This window comes from Bombina bombina, chromosome 4 (genome assembly GCF_027579735.1).
Source record: "Bombina bombina isolate aBomBom1 chromosome 4, aBomBom1.pri, whole genome shotgun sequence".
In the NCBI taxonomy this organism is placed as follows: Eukaryota; Metazoa; Chordata; class Amphibia; order Anura; family Bombinatoridae; genus Bombina; species Bombina bombina.
The window spans coordinates 792,880,193-792,904,380 of NC_069502.1; the positions used below are offsets into that span (position 1 = coordinate 792,880,193).

The 24,188-nt window shown below is 48.6% G+C and overlaps 2 protein-coding genes across 2 annotated transcripts in view; one reads left to right on the forward strand and one right to left on the reverse strand.

Moving 5' to 3' along the window:
- LOC128656988 (gastrula zinc finger protein XlCGF57.1-like) overlaps window positions 1-5,864 on the reverse strand; it is a 209,567-nt gene extending 203,703 nt beyond the window's left edge. Inside the window, exon 1 of the mRNA XM_053711197.1 lies at window positions 5,816-5,864. The gene's annotated coding sequence lies outside the window, so the exon portion shown is untranslated. The remainder of the gene's footprint in view (window positions 1-5,815) is intronic.
- Window positions 5,865-5,972: 108 nt separating this feature from the next.
- LOC128656990 (gastrula zinc finger protein XlCGF57.1-like) overlaps window positions 5,973-24,188 on the forward strand; it is a 98,436-nt gene continuing 80,220 nt past the window's right edge. Inside the window, exon 1 of the mRNA XM_053711198.1 lies at window positions 5,973-6,076. The gene's annotated coding sequence lies outside the window, so the exon portion shown is untranslated. The remainder of the gene's footprint in view (window positions 6,077-24,188) is intronic.

Below are 24,188 nucleotides of genomic sequence, written 5' to 3' on the forward strand. Positions count from 1 at the left end.
CAATTAGCATCAGTTCCCCTTTAAATCCACTTTTAAACTAATCAAAATTTCAAAATTCTGCTTTCATATAGGGATGAGTACTTATATATGAGAGTATGGCAGCAACTGAGCACAGCTAAACAGCCACCCAACTAGTCTGAGTGTGTATTACTGACAATGGGTTACATCTGTGTGTGTGTGTGTATTACTGACAATGGGTTACATCTGTGTGTGTGTGTATTACCGACAATGGGTTACATCTGTGTGTGTGTGTATTACCGACAATGTGTTACATCTGTGTGTGTGTGTGTATTACTGACAATGTGTTACATCTGTGTGTGTGTGTGTGTGTGTATTACTGACAATGTGTTACATGTGTGTGTGTGTGTGTGTGTATTACTGACAATGTGTTACATGTGTGTGTGTGTGTGTGTGTATTACTGACAATGTGTTACATGTGTGTGTGTGTGTGTGTGTGTGTGTGTGTGTGTGTGTGTGTGTATTACTGCAATTCCTGTGGGATTTTGTTTGCGAGTTACCACACAAATGATATGCTGATTTTTCAATAGATCAGGCACGTTTAGGAAACTTCAGTTTGCATTATAATCCAAATATGGTAAAAAGAAGTATCATATGAAATACAAAAAAGTTAGAAATGTGTGTAATTTTTCCTTTAACATACATAAAGCAACAGAATGGGAGTAATTATTTCCTAAATACTTTAAACTCATAATTTATTAATACACAATTAGCATCAGTTCCCCTTTAAATCCACTTTTAAACTAATCAAAATTTCAAAAGTCTGCTTTCATATAGGGGTGAGTACTTATATATGAGAGTATGGCAGCAACTGAGCACAGCTAAACAGCCACCCAACTAGTCTGAGTGTGTATTACTGACAATGTGTTACATCTGTGTGTGTGTGTATTACTGACAATGGGTTACATCTGTGTGTGTGTGTGTGTGTGTGTGTGTGTATTACTGACAATGGGTTACATCTGTGTGTGTGTGTGTGTGTGTGTGTATTACTGACAATGTGTTACATCTGTGTGTGTGTATTACTGACAATGTGTTACATCTGTGTGTGTGTGTGTGTGTGTGTATTACTGACAATGTGTTACATCTGTGTGTGTGTGTATTACTGACAATGTGTTACATCTGTGTGTGTGTGTGTGTATTACTGACAATGTGTTACATCTGTGTGTGTGTGTGTGTGTGTGTGTGTGTGTATTACTGAAAATGTGTTACATCTGTGTGTGTGTGTATTACTGACAATGTGTTACATCTGTGTGTGTGTATTACTGACAATGGGTTACATATGTGTGTGTATTACTGACAATGGGTTACATCTGTGTGTGTATATTACAGACAATGGGTTACATCTGTGTGTGTATTACTGACAATGGGTTACATCTGTGTGTGTATTACTGACAATGGGTTACATCTGTGTGTGTATTACTGACAATGGGTTACATCTGTGTGTGTGTGTGTGTGTATTACCAACAATGGGTTACATCTGTGTGTGTGTGTGTGTGTGTGTGTATTACTGACAATTGTTTACATTTGTGTGTGTGTGTGTGTGTATGTGTGTTACTGAAAATGGGTTACATCTGTGTGTGTATTACTGACAATGGGTTACATTTGTGTGTGTGTGTATGTGTGTTAATGAAAATTGGTTACATCTGTGTGTGCATTACTAACAATGGGTTACATCTGTGTGTGTGTGTGTGTGTATTACCGACAATGGGTTACATCTGTGTGTGTGTGTATGTGTGTGTGTATAACCGACAATGTGTTATATCTGTGTGTGTATTACCGACAATTGGTTACATGTGCACTCCACACATTGGGTAAAAGTAAAACACACCTATTGGTGACGTATCAAAATGTACCTGTAAAGAATCCTGTGCTAGTTTAACTACTTGGACAAATAGCAATGCACAGTTAAACAGTTAAATTCACCCCACTCCTGCTGGTAAAAGCAAAAATGATATTAACAATTAGAGAATATATAACAAACATGAAAAATCAAGTGTAAACAACTTACAGGTGTCAAAAATACAATATGAATACAGATAATGGCAAACACAGAACATGAGGATCACAAACCATACTAAATGTGTGATGTTACATACAAATAGCCAACAATGGCTAAAAACGTCAGCTCCTATACACAGCTATTGTTATTAGGACATCACAGATGAGTTCAAAAAAACATCAAAGTATCTCATGTGCATTCCACTAGTGTGAAATACAGGAATGGTAGTAAATCCATGAGGCTTAGAGATGGATATTACAAAAAAGGATACAAAAATAGGTTTTAAATTAATGGCAGCATTCCAAGTCGCATTAAAATTGTATCAGTCTGCCACAAACTAGGATTTATAGAATGCATGGTTAATGTTTGTGTTTTATACGACATAATGTGGAGATTCAGAACACTATGTGTGACATAAAATGTATATCTATACAACTAAGATAGCTGCTCTCATGGGATACACACATAGCAAGGTACAGACCATGATCAAAATTATACCGGTTGTCTGGTAGTAGGACTATATTAAGAGAAACACATTACTCCCAGTAATTAATCAAATCATACTCTGCATTTAAGCCCAATGGGACTTTGGTGGATAATGTAAATATCCACAGAATTTCAAGTTTTTCCAAAAGCTTCTGTCTGTCACCATCTCTCTTGGGATAAGGTATTCGGTCAATTGCTAACCATCTGAAGGATGAAACATCCTTCTGATGTTGATAGACAAAATGTTGTACTATCGGTGTGGAGGATTTGCCCACATTGATAGTGGACAGATGTTCCCTGATTCGGGACCTGATGTCCCGAGTCGTAAGCCCAACGTATTGAATATTGCACAAAACACAAGTTATCAAACAGATAACATAGTTAGATGTGCAATTAAGACAATAGTTGATGTCAAATGATTGATGTGCGACTGCAGATGTGACTGTGTCTGAGATGGTAATATAGTCACAAGCCTTGCATCTATTGCTCCCACATCTAAACATACCCTTAGATGTTAACCAAGAACTAGTTGAGGCACGAGGATTGCTCAAAATTGTGGGTGACAAATATTTGCCCAGTGTTTTATTTCAACGATAGGAACATCTGACTCCTTCGGATGCACAGTTGATGAGCTTATCTGCCACAAGTAGTTAAAAATGCTTTTTCACAATGTTACAGACGGACTGGTAGTCAGAACTGAAATCAGTCACAAACGTGACCTGATTAAGGTTGTGGTGAGTATTTCTCCTGTCTTTATTGATAAGGAGAGCCTTACGGTCAATGCTTTGGACCTCGCGCACTGCCCTTCTGACTACTCTTTTAGGGTATCCCCTTTTATCTAAACAATCTAATAGATCATTCTTGTGTTATGTGAATGCTTCATTGGTAGAGCAATTTCTTTTAGCCCTGATCAGCTGTCCCTTTGCTATTGAGTATGTAACATTTTTAGGATGGCAGCTTCTAGCATGTAATACCGAGTTACCCGATATGTGCTTTCTATAAATACTGGTTTCAATGTTGCCTTCTCTGGTACCCCTGAGAGTGATATCAAGAAAATTGATAGTTGTTTCATTTATATCAGATGTAAATTTCAAATTGAAATTATTCTGATTGATGCAAGTAAGGAATTGCACCATGCCATCTTTCTCACCATTCCAAATAAAGAGCAGGTCATCTATAAAGCGACCAAAATAAACAAACAATGATAGAACTGAAGGGGTTTAAATCTCCATAGATGTGGGACAGCTCCCACCAACCCATATACAGGTTGGCATAGGAGGGGGGCAAATTTAGCCCCTATAGCTGTCCCACATCCCTGGAGATTAAAAAAAAAACAACTCAAATTCGAAATAATTGTGGCATAGTAAAAAGCCTGTTACCTCAATCACATATTTCTGAAAATCAATAGTCAAAGTAGAAAACTGAGTTAAAATAAATTCCAAAGCTTTGAGGCCTAGCTCATGGGGTATAGAAGAATATAAAGCAGTAACATCTACCGTCATCCAATTGTGTGTGGGATCCCATTGCATGTTGTTCATGATCCTAAGCACATGTTTAGTGTCTTGTAGGTAGCTTGGAAGTGCCTGAACCAGAGGGCAAAGTATGGCATCAAGCCATTCAGATAAATGTTCAAACAAGGATCCGATCCCACTCACACCATTATCATACATGCTTTTACATATTGTCATGCAGTACTTTATTTTTTTAACTCATTTGTCAAAGGCTCAGTGCCAAGAAGAGAGTGTTATTGCCTAGAAATTTTTGCTTCCACAGGCGCATACGGGTACCAAGAGTGTGTGTGTGTATGTATGTGTGTATATATATATATATATATTGATTTCTGTGCTCTAAAATTACCAACATATGGCAAAAACAGCACGGAAACATTATATAATATAAATATTTGCAAAATATACACCTAAAAAACGCTTTTTTAATTATCAAGGCATGGCGGCGTAAATATTTATAGGGGATGTATTGTGATAAATAGGGAGTAAATGCTTTTTCCAACAAGCACAATTTATCATTATTACGCCCCAGCTCGCCTGCACAAAGTTACGTCTATTTTTTTTTTTAAAAAAATTCAGGCGCACGTGCGCTTCTCCGGAACCGAGCTAGGGCGCAGTTTCAGAAGAAGCACATACAGAGTTCACCTAGCTTTTAATAAATCAACCCCACAGTCCCAAGCACAATACCTTATATACAGATATATAATATTATAGAGAGGTTCCCTCTGCTTCCCGCACACGGTCCCCTGCACAGTACCTTATATACAGATATACAATATTATAGAGAGGTTTCCTCTGCCTCATGCACACAGTCCCCTGCACAGTACCTTATATACAGATATATAATATTATAGAGGTTCCCTCTGCCTCAAGCACACAGCTCCCTCCCCAGTACCTTACATACAGATATATAATATTATAGAGAGGTTCCCTCTGCCTCATGCACACAGTCCCCTGCACAGTACCTTATATACAGATATATAATATTATAGAGAGGTTCCCTCTGCCTCACGCACACAGTCCCTCACCAATACCTTATATACAGTTTTATAATATTATAGAGGGGTTCTCTCGGCCTCACACAGACACTAACCCTCCCCTGTACCTTATACGCAGATATATAAAATTATAGTGAGATTCCCAAAGCCTCACACACACACAGTCCCCATCTATTTCCATATATACAAATATTTAATATTACAGGGATGTTCGCTCTGCCTCACACACGGAGCCCCATCCCCAGTACCTTATATACAGATATACTGTATAATATTTTACAGATGTACCTAATAAATCCACATATAATATTATAGAGTGATTCAGTCTGCCTTACACACACAGCCCCTCACTGGTAACTTTTATACAGATATATAATACTATAAAGAAGTTAATCTGCCTCTCACAGACACAGCCCCCTCAAAAGTGAATTATATGTGAGGTCCCCTCTGTCTCACACACATAGCCCATCCTCAGTACCTTATATACAGATTTATAATATTGTAGAGGGATTCCTTCTGCCTCACACATGCAAACATTTCTCCAGTAACATATATACAGATTTATATTATACAGAGGTTCACTTTGCCACACACACAACGCCCTCCCCAGTACCTTATATTCAGATATAAAATATTATAAAGCAGTTCCCTCTGCCTCAGACACAGAGCCTCCTCCCCAGTACATTATATACAGATATTGTATGGAGGCTCCCTCTGCCTCACACAAGCTCCCTCCTCAGAGCCTGCTGCCTAATACACACTGAGACCGTCTTTAATACAGTATATAACACTATACAATGATTTACCTTTGTGAAACCACCACATCGATTGTTTATAGTGTAACAGCTAGTTCCCTTCGAGCACTAGAACATGTGACATCACAAGTCACATGACTATTGTGACAACTCGAAAAAGAGGACTGCAGGAAGTCGGTGGGCGGGAAGTTTAAATGCAGCTTCCTGTATTTGTAGTTCTTTTTAATTTTTTTATTAAATCGTTGCAGTCATGTGACGACTGTTGTTTGGAACACGCTGCTACATTCTCATTACTCAATACAGTGGTTTCATGTAAGTATGTCGGAATTAACGCATTTGTAATAATAATTATCTCTTTAAAAAGTACAGTAGATGTGAAGCAGAGATAATCTCCATATGTATAAGGAACTGTGCGGGGAAGAGGGAACCCCTCTATAATATCATATAACTGTATTAAAGGTACTGTTGAAGCAGAGGGAATCTCTCTATAACATTACTAGGGTGGGGGCTGTGTGTGTGAGGCAGAGGGAATCTCTCAATAATACTATGTATCTTTATATAATGTATTGAGTAGGGTGCTGTGTGTCTAAGACAGAGGGAATCTCTTTCAAAATATTATATCTAAATAATGTACTGGGATTGAGCTGTGAGTGCGTGTGAGGCAGAGGGAACCTCTTTTTAATATACTAGTGTTAAAGCTCATATACACAGGCCAAAATGTCCCCCTCCAAGATCCTTTCCCTATCCTTTATCCCCTCCACTCTAGGATCCCCCTGTACTTCCTTCTTCCACGTCCCTGCCGCTCTCCATACATTTTTTTTCTGTAGTGTAGCAGTCCCACCTGTTCCCGCCCCTCCTGCCCACCCGCCTCCCTCATAACCCTCCCACGCCACCAATGATCGGCATCACTGTTGTCTGATGCAGAGAGGGACACAAAGTGTCCCTTTCTGCTTCTGTACCTCTGCAAGATTATGTCTGCACTGCCTCATTGGTCATGCAGAAATAGCACAATCTCTCTACTTTTAACGAGATTGTGGCATAGGTCCTTAAGTGCTTACCAACCAGCGCTGTCCTCGCACTTGTCTCATGCAGTCTCTACTGCGCTTCCGCGCTGGTCATTAAGCGGTTATGGCCAGGTATGTTTGTCTTGCGCAGTCTCTACTGCGTCAAACATACTTGGCCTTTATTATATAGGATAACTGTATATGAGGGACTGTGTGTGAGACAGAGGGACCTTTTTAAAATATAAACATGTGTTTAAGGTACTGGGGAGGGTTCTGTTTGTGTGAGGCAGAGGGAACCTCTATAATATGATACATCTGTATATAATATACTGATGAGGTGGCTTTGTGAAAGAGAGTCAGAGGGAGCCTCACTATAGTATTATATCTCTGTATAAAGATAATGTAGAGGGGCTTTGTGATTCAGATGGAACCTCTCAATCAGTGATGTGCAGTCACTAGAGGCAGGTGAGGTAGGGCTTCACCTCTCATATGGGCAAAAATATATATTTTTTTATTGGCTTTAAAAAGAAAAAAAAATATTGCAATTTTTTTTTTACAGCATTTTTTTTTCACAGCTACATGTTGTGCAATGGAGAGGCACAAGCAGGTCTGCTCTCCATTACATAACATGCTGCACCACCTACTGGTTGAAAGTGGTTAAGATCATTGCATGGCCCATAAGTGCTTATTTGAGTCAGGCCTCTTTGGGGCTGAACCAATCCAGTGAGAGGCATCAGTCAGGGGAACTTAGGGTTGGGGCTGTATGTTAAATCATATAAAACAAAACAAAAACGGAAAAAAAACTACTTTAATTTATTTTGTTGATGCCCTGTTCAGCTGTCAGCTTTGATTTAATAAAAAAGAGAGTTCTGTACTCCCCCTCCAAGTGCAGTGGAATGTTCCACTGTCACTTCCTTACAGAGCAGGAAGAGATGCAGACTTGCAGAGAGCTGTGTTTTAGCCACATTTTATTGAAGTAAGTTCTGCAACCTTAGATTTTGCTGAAAGGGATTCTGTTAGTGAAAATGATAATTTAATGAATGTGGTTCAGTGGGTTTTTTTTTTGTTTGTTTTTTTTTACTCTTTTACAGCAGTTTAAGGATCGTTTTTGTATTTTGTTTACTCAAACTTTACACCCACTACCTCACTCTCTTTCTGAACTCGCTGTAGCTCTGCAACTGTGTATTCTCACTACATTATCTTACTATTATGCTGTTTGTATGGATGAGTTGTTATTTGACAAGAGTAAGCTAGACCAAAAGCATGGTAATGTAAAATGAAACCAAGCAGTTTAGAATGAGTTATAGCAAATATTCTCCATGGCTCCTGTAGCTATAGTATTTCATTTAAACCAGGGATTCTTTAGGTGTATGTTGGACAACCCTGATGTATAGACAACAAATAATAATTTATTAATGCTCCCATTCATATGTGCTGTTCTGTTTCATATATTTAAAATAGATTGTAGACTATTAGCATTTGATAGTCACTTAAAATATTACTTAAGCATTCAGTGGTGCCTCCCCCATTTCAGTGTTCCCTCTCCCCTCTGTCTGTCTCTCTCTCTCTCCCCTCTGTCTGTCTCTCTCTCTCCCCTCTGTCTGTCTCTCTCTCCCCTCTGTGTCTCTCTCCCCTCTGTGTCTCTCCCTCTCCCCTCTGTGTCTCTCCCTCTCCCCTCTGTGTCTCTCCCTCTCCCCTCTGTGTCTCTCCCTCTCCCCTCTGTCTCTCTCCCTCTCCCCTCTGTCTCTCTCCCTCTCCCCTCTGTCTCTCTCCCTCTCCCCTCTGTGTCTCTCTCCCTCTCCCCTCTGTCTCTCTCCCTCTCCCCTCTGTCTCTCTCCCTCTCCCCTCTGTCTCTCTCCCTCTCCTCTCTGTCTCTCTCCCTCTCCCCTCTGTCTCTCTCCCTCTCCCCTCTGTCTCTCTCCCTCTCCCCTCTGTCTCTCTCCCTCTCCCCTCTGTCTCTCTCCCTCTCCCCTCTGTCTCTCTCCCTCTCCCCTCTGTGTCTCTCTCCCTCTCCCCTCTGTGTCTCTCTCCCTCTCCCCTCTGTGTCTCTCTCCCTCTCCCCTCTGTGTCTCTCTCCCTCTCCCCTCTGTGTCTCTCTCCCTCTCCGCTCTGTGTCTCTCTCTCTTCCGCTCTGTGTCTCTCTCTCTTCCCCTCTGTGTCTCTCTCTCTTCCCCTCTGTGTCTCTCTCTCTTCCCCTCTGTGTCTCTCTCTCTTCCCCTCTGTGTCTCTCTCTCTTCCCCTCTGTGTCTCTCTCTCTTCCCCTCTGTGTCTCTCTCTCTTCCCCTCTGTGTCTCTCTCTCTTCCCCTCTGTGTCTCTCTCTCTTCCCCTCTGTGTCTCTCTCTCTTCCCCTCTGTGTCTCTCTCTCTTCCCCTCTGTGTCTCTCTCTCTTCCCCTCTGTGTCTCTCTCTCTTCCCCTCTGTGTCTCTCTCTCTTCCCCTCTGTGTCTCTCTCTCTTCCCCTCTGTGTCTCTCTCTCTTCCCCTCTGTGTCTCTCTCTTCCCCTCTGTGTGTCTCTCTCTTCCCCTCTGTGTGTCTCTCTCTTCCCCTCTGTGTGTCTCTCTCTTCCCCTCTGTGTGTCTCTCTCTTCCCCTCTGTGTCTCTCTCTCTCTTCCCCTCTGTGTCTCTCTCTCTCTTCCCCTCTGTGTGTGTCTCTCTCTCTCTCTCTTCCCCTCTCTCTCTCTCTTCCCCTCTCTCTCTCTCTTCCCCTCTCTCTCTCTCTTCCCCTCTCTCTCTCTCTTCCCCTCTCTCTCTCTCTTCCCCTCTCTCTCTCTCTTCCCCTCTCTCTCTCTCTTCCCCTCTGTCTCTCTCTCTCTTCCCCTCTGTCTCTCTCTCTCTTCCCCTCTGTCTCTCTCTCTCTTCCCCTCTGTCTCTCTCTCTCTCTTCCCCTCTGTCTCTCTCTCTCTCTTCCCCTCTGTCTCTCTCTCTCTCTTCCCCTCTGTCTCTCTCTCTTCCCCTCTGTCTCTCTCTCTTCCCCTCTGTGTCTCTCTCTCTCTCTTCCCCTCTGTCTCTCTCTCTCTTCCCCTCTGTCTCTCTCTCTTCCCCTCTCTCTCTCTCTCTCTCTCTCTCTCTCTCTCTCTTCCCCTCTGTCTCTCTCTCTCTCTCTTCCCCTCTGTCTCTCTCTCTCTCTTCCCCTCTGTCTCTCTCTCTCTCTTCCCCTCTGTCTCTCTCTCTCTCTCTCTCTTGCCTCTGTCTCTCTCTCTCTTCCCCTCTGTCTCTCTCTCTCTTCCCCTCTGTCTCTCTCTCTCTCTTCCCCTCTGTCTCTCTCTCTCTCTTCCCCTCTGTCTCTCTCTCTCTTCCCCTCTGTCTCTCTCTCTCTTCCCCTCTGTCTCTCTCTCTCTTCCCCTCTGTCTCTCTCTCTCTCTTCCCCTCTGTCTCTCTCTCTCTCTCTTCCCCTCTGTCTCTCTCTCTCTCTCTTCCCCTCTGTCTCTCTCTCTTCCCCTCTGTCTCTCTCTCTCTTCCCCTCTGTCTCTCTCTCTCTTCCCCTCTGTCTCTCTCTCTCTCTTCCCCTCTGTCTCTCTCTCTCTCTCTCTTCCCCTCTGTCTCTCTCTCTCTCTTCCCCTCTGTCTCTCTCTCTCTCTTTCTCTCTGTCTCTCTCTCTCTCTTCCCCTCTGTCTCTCTCTCTTCCCCTCTGTCTCTCTCTCTTCCCCTCTGTCTCTCTCTCTTCCCCTCTGTCTCTCTCTCTTCCCCTCTGTCTCTCTCTCTTCCCCTCTGTCTCTCTCTCTTCCCCTCTGTCTCTCTCTCTACCCCTCTGTCTCTCTCTCTTCCCCTCTGTCTCTCTCTCTTCCCCTCTGTCTCTCTCTCTTCCCCTCTGTCTCTCTCTCTTCCCCTCTGTCTTTCTCTCTCTCTCTTCCCCTCTGTCTCTCTCTCTCTCTTCCCCTCTGTCTTTCTCTCTCTCTCTTCCCCTCTGTCTCTCTCTCTCTTCCCCTCTGTCTTTCTCTCTCTCTCTTCCCCTCTGTCTCTCTCTCTCTTCCCCTCTGTCTCTCTCTCTCTTCCCCTCTGTCTCTCTCTTCCCCTCTGTCTCTCTCTCTCTTTCCCTCTGTCTCTCTCTCTCTTTCCCTCTGTCTCTCTCTCTCTTTCCCTCTGTCTCTCTCTCTCTTTCCCTCTGTCTCTCTCTCTCTTTCCCTCTGTCTCTCTCTCTCTTCCCCTCTGTCTCTCTCTCTCTTCCCCTCTGTCTCTCTCTCTCTTCCCCTCTGTCTCTCTCTCTTCCCCTCTGTCTCTCTCTCTCTTCCCCTCTGTCTCTCTCTCTCTTCCCCTCTGTCTCTCTCTCTCTTCCCCTCTGTCTCTCTCTCTCTCTTCCCCTCTGTCTCTCTCTCTCTCTTCCCCTCTGTCTCTCTCTCTCTCTCTTCCCCTCTGTCTCTCTCTCTCTCTCTTCCCCTCTGTCTCTCTCTCTTCCCCTCTGTCTCTCTCTCTCTTCCCCTCTGTCTCTCTCTCTCTTCCCCTCTGTCTCTCTCTCTCTCTTCCCCTCTGTCTCTCTCTCTCTCTCTCTTCCCCTCTGTCTCTCTCTCTCTCTTCCCCTCTGTCTCTCTCTCTCTCTTTCTCTCTGTCTCTCTCTCTCTCTTCCCCTCTGTCTCTCTCTCTTCCCCTCTGTCTCTCTCTCTTCCCCTCTGTCTCTCTCTCTTCCCCTCTGTCTCTCTCTCTTCCCCTCTGTCTCTCTCTCTTCCCCTCTGTCTCTCTCTCTCTTCCCCTCTGTCTCTCTCTCTTCCCCTCTGTCTCTCTCTCTTCCCCTCTGTCTCTCTCTCTTCCCCTCTGTCTCTCTCTCTTCCCCTCTGTCTTTCTCTCTCTCTCTTCCCCTCTGTCTCTCTCTCTCTCTTCCCCTCTGTCTTTCTCTCTCTCTCTTCCCCTCTGTCTCTCTCTCTCTTCCCCTCTGTCTTTCTCTCTCTCTCTTCCCCTCTGTCTCTCTCTCTCTTCCCCTCTGTCTCTCTCTCTCTTCCCCTCTGTCTCTCTCTTCCCCTCTGTCTCTCTCTCTCTTTCCCTCTGTCTCTCTCTCTCTTTCCCTCTGTCTCTCTCTCTCTTTCCCTCTGTCTCTCTCTCTCTTTCCCTCTGTCTCTCTCTCTCTTTCCCTCTGTCTCTCTCTCTCTTCCCCTCTGTCTCTCTCTCTCTTCCCCTCTGTCTCTCTCTCTCTTCCCCTCTGTCTCTCTCTCTTCCCCTCTGTCTCTCTCTCTTCCCCTCTGTCTCTCTCTCTTCCCCTCTGTCTCTCTCTCTTCCCCTCTGTCTCTCTCTCTCTTCCCCTCTGTCTCTCTCTCTCTTCCCCTCTGTCTCTCTCTCTCTTCCCCTCTGTCTCTCTCTCTCTTCCCCTCTGTCTCTCTCTCTCTTCCCCTCTGTCTCTCTCTCTCTTCCCCTCTGTCTCTCTCTCTCTTCCCCTCTGTCTCTCTCTCTCTTCCCTTCTGTCTCTCTCTCTCTCTTCCCTTCTGTCTCTCTCTCTCTCTCTCTTCCCCTCTGTCTCTCTCTCTCTCTCTTCCCCTCTGTCTCTCTCTCTCTCTTCCCCTCTGTCTCTCTCTCTCTCTCTTCCCCTCTGTCTCTCTCTCTCTCTTCCCCTCTGTCTCTCTCTCTCTCTCTTCCCCTCTGTCTCTCTCTCTCTCTTCCCCTCTGTCTCTCTCTCTCTTCCACTCTGTCTCTCTCTCTCTTCCCCTCTGTCTCTCTCTCTCTTCCCCTCTGTCTCTCTCTCTCTCTCTCTCTCTTCCCCTCTGTCTCTCTCTCTCTCTCTCTCTTCCCCTCTGTCTCTCTCTCTCTCTCTTCCCCTCTGTCTCTCTCTCTCTCTTCCCCTCTGTCTCTCTCTCTCTCTTCCCCTCTGTCTCTCTCTCTCTCTTCCCCTCTGTCTCTCTCTCTTCCCCTCTGTCTCTCTCTCTTCCCCTCTGTCTCTCTCTCTTCCCCCCTGTCTCTCTCTCTCTCTTCCCCTCTGTCTCTCTCTCTCTTCCCCTCTGTCTCTCTCTCTCTTCCCCTCTGTCTCTCTCTCTCTCTCCCCCTCTGTCTCTCTCTCTCTCTTCCCCTCTGTCTCTCTCTCTCTTCCCCTCTGTCTCTCTCTCTCTTCCCCTCTGTCTCTCTCTCTCTTCCCCTCTGTCTCTCTCTCTCTCTTCCCCTCTGTCTCTCTCTCTCTTCCCCACTGTCTCTCTCTCTCTCTTCCCCTCTGTCTCTCTCTCTCTTCCCCTCTGTCTCTCTCTCTCTTCCCCTCTGTCTCTCTCTCTCTCTTCCCCTCTGTCTCTCTCTCTCTCTCTTCCCCTCTGTCTCTCTCTCTCTCTCTTCCCCTCTGTCTCTCTCTCTTCCCCTCTGTCTCTCTCTCTTCCCCTCTGTCTCTCTCTCTTCCCCTCTGTCTCTCTCTCTTCCCCTCTGTCTCTCTCTCTTCCCCTCTGTCTCTCTCTCTCTTCCCCTCTGTCTCTCTCTCTCTCTTCCCCTCTGTCTCTCTCTCTCTCTCTCTCTTCCCCTCTGTCTCTCTCTCTCTCTTCCCCTCTGTCTCTCTCTCTCTTTCTCTCTGTCTCTCTCTCTCTTTCTCTCTGTCTCTCTCTCTCTTCCCCTCTGTCTCTCTCTCTCTTCCCCTCTGTCTCTCTCTCTTCCCCTCTGTCTCTCTCTCTTCCCCTCTGTCTCTCTCTCTTCCCCTCTGTCTCTCTCTCTTCCCCTCTGTCTCTCTCTCTTCCCCTCTGTCTCTCTCTCTTCCCCTCTGTCTCTCTCTCTTCCCCTCTGTCTCTCTCTCTTCCCCTCTGTCTTTCTCTCTCTCTCTTCCCCTCTGTCTTTCTCTCTCTCTCTTCCCCTCTGTCTTTCTCTCTCTCTCTTCCCCTCTGTCTTTCTCTCTCTCTCTTCCCCTCTGTCTCTCTCTTCCCCTCTGTCTCTCTCTCTCTTTCCCTCTGTCTCTCTCTCTCTTTCCCTCTGTCTCTCTCTCTCTTTCCCTCTGTCTCTCTCTCTTCCCCTCTGTCTCTCTCTCTCTTCCCCTCTGTCTCTCTCTCTTCCCCTCTGTCTCTCTCTCTTCCCCTCTGTCTCTCTCTCTTCCCCTCTGTCTCTCTCTCTTCCCCTCTGTCTTTCTCTCTCTCTCTCTCTTCCCCTCTGTCTTTCTCTCTCTTCCCCTCTGTCTCTCTCTCTCTTCCCCTCTGTCTCTCTCTCTCTTCCCCTCTGTCTCTCTCTCTCTTCCCCTCTGTCTCTCTCTCTCTTCCCCTCTGTCTCTCTCTCTCTTCCCTTCTGTCTCTCTCTCTCTTCCCTTCTGTCTCTGTCTCTCTCTCTCTTCCCTTCTGTCTCTCTCTCTCTCTCTCTCTTCCCCTCTGTCTCTCTCTCTCTCTTCCCCTCTGTCTCTCTCTCTCTCTTCCCCTCTGTCTCCCTCTCTCTCTCTTCCCCTCTGTCTCCCTCTCTCTCTCTTCCCCTCTGTCTCTCTCTCTCTCTCTTCCCCTCTGTCTCTCTCTCTCTCTTCCCCTCTGTCTCTCTCTCTCTCTCTTCCCCTCTGTCTCTCTCTCTCTTCCCCTCTGTCTCTCTCTCTCTCTTCCCCTCTGTCTCTCTCTCTCTTCCACTCTGTCTCTCTCTCTCTTCCCCTCTGTCTGTCTCTCTCTCTCTTCCCCTCTGTCTGTCTCTCTTTCTTCCCCTCTGTGTCTCTCTCTCTCTCTTCCCCTCTGTGTCTCTCTCTCTCTCTTCCCCTCTGTCTCTCTCTCTCTCTCTCTCTCTTCCCCTCTGTCTCTCTCTTCCCCTCTCTCTCTCTCTCTCTCTCTCTCTCTCTCTTCCCCTCTGTCTCTCTCTCTCTCTCTCTCTCTCTCTCTCTCTTCCCCTCTCTCTCTCTCTCTCTCTCTCTCTCTCTTCCCCTCTGTCTCTCTCTCTCTCTCTCTTCCCCTCTGTGTCTCTCTCTCTCTCTCTTCCCCTCTGTCTCTCTCTCTCTTTCCCTCTGTCTCTCTCTCTCTTTCCCTCTGTCTCTCTCTCTCTTTCCCTCTGTCTCTCTCTCTCTTTCCCTCTGTCTCTCTCTCTCTTCCCCTCTGTCTCTCTCTCTCTTCCCCTCTGTCTCTCTCTCTCTTCCCCTCTGTCTCTCTCTCTCTTCCCCTCTGTCTCTCTCTCTCTCTCTCTCTCTTCCCCTCTGTCTCTCTCTCTTCCCCTCTGTCTCTCTCTCTCTTCCCCTCTGTCTCTCTCTCTCTCTCTCTCTTCCCCTCTGTCTCTCTCTCTCTCTCTTCCCCTCTGTCTCTCTCTCTTCCCCTCTGTCTCTCTCTCTCTCTCTCTCTCTTCCCCTCTGTCTCTCTCTCTCCTCCCCTCTGTCTCTCTCTCTCTCTCTCTCTTCCCCTCTGTCTCTCTCTCTCTTCCCCTCTGTCTCTCTCTCTCTTCCCCTCTGTCTCTCTCCCTCTCCCCTCTGTGTCTCTCTCCCTCTCCCCTCTGTGTCTCTCTCCCTCTCCCCTCTGTCTCTCTCCCTCTCCCCTCTGTCTCTCTCCCTCTCCCCTCTGTCTCTCTCCCTCTCCCCTCTGTGTCTCTCTCCCTCTCCCCTCTGTGTCTCTCTCCCTCTCCCCTCTGTGTCTCTCTCCCTCTCCCCTCTGTGTCTCTCTCCCTCTCCCCTCTGTGTCTCCCTCTCCCCTCTGTGTCTCCCTCTCCCCTCTGTGTCTCCCTCTACCCCTCCCCTCTGTGTCTCCCCCTCCCCTCTGTGTCTCTCTACCCCTCCCCTCTGTGTCTCCCCCTCCCCTCTGTGTCTCTCTCCCTCTCCCCTCTGTGTCTCTCTCCCTCTCCCCTCTGTGTCTCTCTCCCTCTCCCCTCTGTGTCTCTCTCCCTCTCCCCTCTGTGTCTCTCTCCCTCTCCCCTCTGTGTCTCTCTCTCTTCCCCTCTGTGTCTCTCTCCCTCTCCCCTCTGTGTCTCTCTCTCTTCCCCTCTGTGTCTCTCTCTCTTCCCCTCTGTGTCTCTCTCTCTTCCCCTCTGTGTCTCTCTCTCTTCCCCTCTGTGTCTCTCTCTCTTCCCCTCTGTGTCTCTCTCTCTTCCCCTCTGTGTCTCTCTCTCTTCCCCTCTGTGTCTCTCTCTCTTCCCCTCTGTGTCTCTCTCTCTTCCCCTCTGTGTCTCTCTCTCTTCCCCTCTGTGTCTCTCTCTCTTCCCCTCTGTGTCTCTCTCTCTTCCCCTCTGTGTCTCTCTCTCTTCCCCTCTGTGTGTATCTCTCTTCCCCTCTGTGTGTATCTCTCTTCCCCTCTGTGTCTCTCTCTCTCTTCCCCTCTGTGTGTCTCTCTCTCTCTCTCTCTCTCTTCCCCTCTGTCTCTCTCTTTCCCTCTGTCTCTCTTTCCCTCTGTCTCTCTCTCTCTCTCTCTTCCCCTCTCTCTCTCTCTCTTCCCCTCTCTCTCTCTCTCTCTCTTCCCCTCTCTCTCTCTCTCTCTCTCTTCCCCTCTCTCTCTCTCTTCCCCTCTCTCTCTCTCTCTCTCTTCCCCTCTGTCTCTCTCTCTCTCTTCCCCTCTGTCTCTCTCTCTCTCTTCCCCTCTGTCTCTCTCTCTCTTCCCCTCTCTCTCTCTCTCTCTTCCCCTCTCTCTCTCTCTCTCTCTTCCCCTCTCTCTCTCTCTCTCTTCCCCTCTCTCTCTCTCTCTCTCTCTCTCTCTCTTCCCCTCTGTCTCTCTCTCTCTCTCTCTCTCTCTCTCTCTCTCTCTCTCTCTCTCTCTCTCTTGCCTCTGTCTCTCTCTCTCTTCCCCTCTGTCTCTCTCTCTCTCTTCCCCTCTGTCTCTCTCTCTCTCTCTCTTCCCCTCTGTCTGTCTCTCTCTCTCTTCCCCACTGTCTCTCTCTCTCTTCCCCTCTGTCTCTCTCTCTCTCTTCTCCTCTGTCTCTCTCTCTCTCTTCTCCTCTGTCTCTCTCTCTCTCTTCTCCTCTGTCTCTCTCTCTCTTCCCCTCTGTCTCTCTCTCTCTCTTCCCCTCTGTCTCTCTCTCTCTCTTCCCCTCTGTCTCTCTCTCTCTCTTCCCCTCTCTCTCTCTCTCTCTCTCTCTCTCTTTCTTCCCCTCTGTCTCTCTCTCTCTCTCTCTTCCCCTCTGTCTCTCTCTCTCTCTCTTCCCCTCTGTCTCTCTCTCTCTCTTCCCCTCTGTCTCTCTCTCTCTCTTCCCCTCTGTCTCTCTCTCTCTCTCTTCCCCTCTGTCTCTCTCTCTCTCTTCCCCTCTGTCTCTCTCTCTCTCTTCCCCTCTGTCTCTCTCTCTCTCTTCCCCTCTGTCTCTCTCTCTCTCTTCCCCTCTGTCTCTCTCTCTCTCTTCCCCTCTGTCTCTCTCTCTCTCTCTTCCCCTCTGTCTCTCTCTCTCTCTTCCCCTCTGTCTCTCTCTCTCTCTCTTCCCCTCTGTCTCTCTCTCTCTCTCTTCCCCTCTGTCTCTCTCTCTTCCCCTCTGTCTCTCTCTCTCTCTCTTCCCCTCTGTCTCTCTCTCTCTCTTCCCCTCTGTCTCTCTCTCTTCCCCTCTGTCTCTCTCTCTTCCCCTCTGTCTCTCTCTCTTCCCCTCTGTCTCTCTCTCTTCCCCTCTGTCTCACTCTCTTCCCCTCTGTCTCTCTCTCTTCCCCTCTGTCTCTCTCTCTTCCCCTCTGTCTCTCTCTCTTCCCCTCTGTCTTTCTCTCTCTCTCTCTTCCCCTCTGTCTTTCTCTCTCTCTCTCTCTTCCCCTCTGTCTGTCTCTCTCTCTTCCCCTCTGTCTCTCTCTCTCTTCCCCTCTGTCTCTCTCTCTTCCCCTCTGTCTCTCTCTCTTCCCCTCTGTCTCTCTCTCTTCCCCTCTGTCTCTCTCTTCCCCTCTGTCTCTCTCTTCCCCTCTGTCTCTCTCTTCCCCTCTGTCTCTCTCTTCCCCTCTGTCTCTCTCTTCCCCTCTGTCTCTCTCTTCCCCTCTGTCTCTCTCTCTCTTCCCCTCTGTCTCTCTCTCTCTCTTCCCCTCTGTCTCTCTCTCTCTTCCCCTCTGTCTCTCTCTCTCTTCCCCTCTGTCTCTCTCTCTCTTCCCCTCTGTCTCTCTCTCTCTCTTCCCCTCTGTCTCTCTCTCTCTCTTCCCCTCTGTCTCTATCTCTCTCTCTTCCCCTCTGTGTCTCTCTCTCTCTCTCTTCCCCTCTGTCTCTCTCTTCCCCTCTGTCTGTCTCTCTCTTCCCCTCTGTCTCTCTCTCTCTCTTCCCCTCTGTCTCTCTCTCTCTCTTCCCCTCTGTCTCTCTCTCTCTCTTCCCCTCTGTCTCTCTCTCTCTCTTCCCCTCTGTCTCTCTCTCTCTCTCTTCCCCTCTGTCTCTCTCTCTCTCTCTCTCTTCCCCTCTGTCTCTCTCTCTTCCCCTCTGTCTCTCTCTCTTCCCCTCTGTCTCTCTCTCTCTTCCCCTCTCTCTCTCTCTCTTCCCCTCTGTCTCTCTCTCTCTCTCTTCCCCTCTGTCTCTCTCTCTCTCTCTCTCTCTCTCTCTTCCCCTCTGTCTCTCTCTCTCTCTTCCACTCTGTCTCTCTCTCTCTCTCTCTTCCCCTCTGTCTCTCTCTCTCTCTCTCTTCCCCTCTGTGTCTCTCTCTCTCTCTCTCTCTCTCTCTCTCTTCCCTTCTGTCTCTCTCTCTCTCTCTTCCCCTCTGTCTCTCTCTCTCTCTTCCCCTCTGTCTCTATCTCTCTCTCTTCCCCTCTGTCTCTCTCTCTCTCTCTCTCTCTTCCCCTCTGTCTCTCTCTCTCTTCCCCTCTGTCTCTCTCTCTCTCTTCCCCTCTGTCTCTCTCTCTCTCTCTCTTCCCCTCTGTGTCTCTCTCTCTCTCTTCCCCTCTGTCTCTCTCTCTCTTCCACTCTGTCTCTCTCTCTCTTCCCCTCTGTCTGTCTCTCTCTCTTCCCCTCTGTCTGTCTCTCTTTCTTCCCCTCTGTGTCTCTCTCTCTCTCTTCCCCTCTGTGTGTCTCTCTCTCTCTCTTCCCCTCTGTCTCTCTCTTCCCCTCTGTCTCTCTCTCTCTCTTCCCCTCTGTGTCTCTCTCTCTCTCTCTCTCTCTCTCTCTCTCTCTCTCTCTCTCTCTCTCTCTCTCTCTCTCTCTCTCTTCCTCTCTCTCTCTCTCTCTTCCCCTCTCTCTCTCTCTCTTCCCCTCTCTCTCTCTCTCTTCCCCTCTGTCTCTCTCTCTCTTCCCCTCTGTCTCTCTCTCTTCCCCTCTGTCTCTCTCTCTTCCCCTCTGTCTCTCTCTCTCTCTTCCCCTCTGTCTCTCTCTCTCTTCCCCTCTGTCTCTCTCTCTCTCTTCCCCTCTGTCTCTCTCTCTCTTCCCCTCTGTCTCTCTCTCTCTCTCTCTCTCTCTCTCTCTCTCTCTCTTCCCCTCTGTCTCTCTCTCTTCCCCTCTGTCTCTCTCTCTCTCTCTCCCCCTCTGTCTCTCTCTCTCCTCCCCTCTGTCTCTCTCTCTCTCTCTTCCCCTCTGTCTCTCTCTCTTCCCCTCTGTCTCTCCCTCTCTCTTCCCCTCTGTCTCTCCCTCTCTCTTCCCCTCTGTCTCTCTCTCTCTTCCCCTCTGTCTCTCTCTCTCTTCCCCTCTGTCTCTCTCTCTCTCTCTCGCTCTTCCCCTCTGTCTGTCTCTCTCTCTCTCTCTCTCTCTCTCTTCCCCTCTGTCTCTCTCTCTCTCTTCCCCTCTGTGTCTCTCTCTCTCTTCCCCTCTGTGTCTCTCTCTCTCTCTCTTCCCCTCTGTGTCTCTCTCTCTCTCTCTTCCCCTCTGTCTCTCTCTCTCTCTTCCCCTCTGTCTCTCTCTCTCTCTTCCTGTTACGGTTACCCTTAGTCTCGCTGAGAGATGGACCGCTTAGTAGCCTGGATTCCTATTGCTGAAGAGGGGAGAAACTGCTTTCCATAGTATTCTATATGAGTCTCGCAAATGTAGAATAATCCCCCTTAGCTGTAGTACAGCTAGGATACCCTTCTGCCCACAAAAACGAGTCAACGCTGCGATTGAGGGACAACCAAGAACTGAGGACTGGGATGCCCAGCCTGCTTTTTATTTAGGTTACATGCACACAGGGCACTCCCAGGGGGGGAAGCATAAAATCCCCCATCACACATTTAGACAAAGCCCTTGGACAGGCCACCGCAGATAACAAGTACACACAAGAAAACAATTGAGTCCTTCTTATCACCTAGCAGTGAATGCTTATCACAAACTTAATTACAGTACACAATATGCTAGGAAACCTGCCTCAGAAAATAGTTTTCTCAAAACTGAACAGAGTTAACCCTTTATGAAATGATACTTGTTACAGTTTTCTTGGAGCCCTTCTTAGGCGCTGGCTTGGCTGGTTCAGGCATTGCTGCTGGGAAATAAGTTTCTTCACAACAAAATAACTAATGCTTCTGTAACAGTGCTCCCTTTCTGTGGAACACTCTGGCAGACACGGTCTGACCCCTTTTCGGGGCAGACTAAGGCTGTCCAGACCGCTGGTTATGCGGGGCTGAGGTCGGTTTGTCTGGACAACCCGTCGGCGTTGCCATTCTGTTTCCCAGGTCTGTAAGTAATGGTGAAATTGAAGGGTTGCAACGATAAACTCCAACGTAATAGCCTGCCATTATCTCCAGAGACCCGGTTCAGCCACACCAACGGGTTATGGTCGGTGACCAGAGTGAACTCCTGCCCATATAAATAGGGAGTCAATTTCTTTAATGCCCACACCAAAGCCAAACACTTCTTTTCGACCGCTGCATAGCTGACTTCGCGGGGCAGGAGCTTCCGGCTGATGTAGGCAACTGGATGCTCCCCTCCATCTTCGCCTACTTGGCTGAGGACGGCTCCCAGCCCGAACATGGAAGCATCTGTGTGGACGATAAAACGTTTGTTAAGGGCTGGAGCCGCCAAGACAGGAGCGTTAATTAGAGCATTTTTGAGAGCCTGGAAAGCTGTTTCACAGTGGGGAGACCACAGGACCTGTCGAGGTAAGTTCTTCTTGGTCAAGTCAGTCAGGGGTTTGGCAAGTGTGCTGTAGTCTGGTACGAACCGTCTATAGTACCCTGCCGTGCCCAGGAAGGCTAGGACCTGAGTCTTAGTGATGGGGGTGGGCCAATTGGCGACAGCTTCTATCTTGGCCGGCTCTGGTCGCTGCTTTCCACACCCCACCCGGTGACCCAGGTACTGTACCTCGGCCATCCCAAAGTGGCATTTTTCTGGCTTCAGAGTCAGGCCAGCAGCCCGGATCTGATCCAGAACCATTCCTATGTGAGCTAAGTGGTCCTCCCATGACTCACTGTGGATCGCTATGTCGTCCAGGTAGGCGCAAGCAAAACTCTGGAAGCCATCCAGGAGCCTATCCACCAAGCGCTGGAATGTAGCTGGGGCATTCTTCATCCCAAACGGCATTACCCTAAACTGATATAAGCCGAATGGGGTGACGAATGCCGACTTGGGGATAGCCTCCGGGGCCAGGGGAATCTGCCAGTAACCTTTGCAGAGGTCAATAGTGGTCAGGTAATTTCCCCTGGCTATACGATCGAGTAGCTCGTCTACCCTGGGCATAGGGTAAGCGTCCGTCACGGTCTTTTCATTGAGCCTCCGATAGTCTACGCAGAACCGGGTGGTCCCATCTTTCTTGGGCACCAAGACAACTGGGGAGGCCCAGGGACTATCGGAGGGCTCAATTACCCTGAGTTGGAGCATCTCATCGATCTCCTTCTTCATTCCTATCCTAACTGCTTCGGGGATTCGGTACGGAGCCTGGCGCAAGGGAGCTTGTCCCGGAGTATCTACCTGGTGGGTGGTTAAAGTAGTGTACCCTGGCTTCGGGGAGAAGGTGAGGTGTTTGGACTGTAGGAGTTGGTTGAGCTGCTCCCTTTCAGTGGGGCTAAGTCGGTCTCCTATCTGAACCTGAGCCACTATACCTGTGGGGAGACTCTTTTCTAATAGGTCTGGAATGGGTAGACTGTCGGGGCCTTCCTGAGGGGAACAACATACGGCCGTCACGTTCTCTGGTCGCTCAAAATATTCCTTGAGCATGTTTACATGGAATGTCTTTCTAAGATTGTTGTCGTGGCAGCTAGCTATCACATAAGTGGTGTCTCCCCTTTTCTCTACGATCTGGTAGGGGCCCTGCCAGGACGCCTGCAATTTGTCTGTCTTCACCGGCTTAAGTACTAACACCTTTTGTCCTATGGTAAAGATTCTCTTTCGGGCCCCCCGATCGTACCATACTTTCTGTCTTCTCTGGGCCGACTGGAGATTAGCCCGCACGGATTTGGCCAATTGCTCCATTCGGTCCCTGAGTTCCAGCACGTATGGCACAATGGGGACACCGTCAGTCTCCATCTCTCCCTCCCAGTGCTCCCGGATCAGGTTTAGGGGTCCCCGTACCTTTCTTCCGTAGAGCAACTCGAAGGGAGAGAACCCTGTCGTTTCCTGGGGCACCTCCCGATAAGCAAAAAGGAGGTGCGGCAGGAAGCGTTCCCAGTCTCGGTATTCCTGAGTGAACGTCTTGAGCATTTGCTTGAGGGTCCCATTGAACCTCTCACACAGCCCGTTCGTCTGGGAGTGGTATGGGGAGCTCAGGAGGGACTTAATTTTGCAAACCTGCCAGAGTTGTTGGGTCAATTCAGCCGTAAATTGGGTGCCTCGGTCGGATAGGATTTCTTTTGGAAATCCTACCCGGGAGAACACCTGTACTAGTGCATTCGCTACCGTATCCGCTTGTATGTTGGATAGGGCGACAGCCTCTGGGTACCTGGTAGCGTAGTCCACTACGGTAAGAATGTAGCGCTTACCGGAGGGACTAGGGGTAGCCAGTGGTCCCACTAGGTCAATAGCAACCCGGCTGAAGGGTTCCTCTACAATGGGCATATTTACTAGATGGGCTTTAGGGTGATCGCCTCGCCTTCCTACTCGTTGACACACATCGCAGGTGTTACAGTAAGTTCTAACGTCAGCGTGTACCCCTGGCCAAAAGAACGTGTGAGTAATGCGGTGTAGGGTACGGGTTACAGCTAGGTGGCCTGCTAAGGGGATGTCATGGCCTATCTTGAGGATTTCTTGACGGTATTTGTGGGGCACTACCAGCTGTCGCCTACGCTGTCCCCTTTTCTCTGTCCAGCGGTATAGTTTCCCTTTTTCCCATAAGAATGTTTCATTATCTGCCCCGCCCCCTCCGGTCTCTGCTCGTTCCCGGTACTTTTGTAAGGTCGGGTCAGTCTTAGACTCTGTCTCGAAAGCATCTGGGGTGTCCCAGGGTATGGGGCCTAACATGTCAGGCAATGTCGGGGTAGGTCTTACCTGTGTCTCCCGCACTGGTGAGAGTTCTCGCTCCGTCCGGGCTTGGGCCCGTGTAGTCACTGGGTCCGCCTCGTTGTTGCATACTGGAGCATAGGCAGAAGTCATGGGGCCCAAATCATTGCCCAGTAGTACTTCGGCAGGTAAATTATCCATTATGCCCACGTTCACAGCCCCCTTTCCCGCTCCCCAATCAAGATGCACTTTAGCTGTTGGAATTTTGTACACATCCCCCCCCGCCACTCTAACGGCCACAGTCTGTCCAGATCGCTTGTGCTCCGGCACCAAATGACTCTGTACCAGCGTGATAGTAGCCCCTGTGTCTCTCAATCCCTCGGTAGATCGCCCCTCGAGCCATACCTTCTGCCGATGGTGCTGGCGGTTATCTGAGGCAGCATATACAGGGTCCGCCTCGTGAAGCGGCCCCAAATATTCCTCCATAGGGGCCTCTTGGTTAACACAGAGGGTCCGGGCCGGACGATATGCCCCAGAGGGGTAATTGTAATTCCTGGGTGTCTTGTGCGTATTAAGGGGGCAGCTAGCCATGAAATGCCCTGGTTGCTTGCATCTGTGGCAAGTCGGTCTGGGACGCTCAGAGCTGTTATTGGGTGGTCCTGAGTGTCGGGCGGGCCCTGCGGGCACCGGGGCTCGGAATTCAGCACGAGGGGGTGCACGGTAAACCTCTCTGGGTTCGTGAAGACGGGAGTCATAATGTTCATCGGCCAATTTGGCTGCTTCTTCTAAGGTAGAAGGTCGCCTGTCTCGCAGCCATTCCTTCCCTTGCTGTTCCATGCCATTATAAAAATGTTCTAAGAGAAACAATTGTAAAATTTCCTCACCAGTCACCGCTTTACTTCCGCTCATCCAGTGATTTGCCGCTCTCCGCATTCGGTGCGCCCATTCCATATGGGTATCGTTAGGCTTCTTTTTCGTGCCCCGAAACTGTCGGCGATACGCGTCCGGAGTTACTGCGTACCGTCGCAAAAGTGTCTCCTTAACTAGCTCATACTGTGTCACTTCCTCAGAACCCAGAGTACGAAAGGCTTCCAGGGCTCGCCCGGATAGTTTCCCAGACAATATCGTGGGCCACTCCCTGTTGGGAATCTGGTGCAGGGCACATTGCCTTTCGAAGTCCGCCAAATATTCATCAATCCCTGTCTCGCTCTCTAGGAAGGGTCGAAATGCCGCATAGGGTATCTTGGGCCTCCCAGCATTTTCGACAGGGATGATTACCTGCGGGGCTTCAGCATTGCGGTGTGCGTTCGCTAGGTTGAGTTCGTGGGCTCGAGTCTCTCGTATATCCTTGTCCGCTTCCGCCATCAACTGCTGTACCAATTCCAT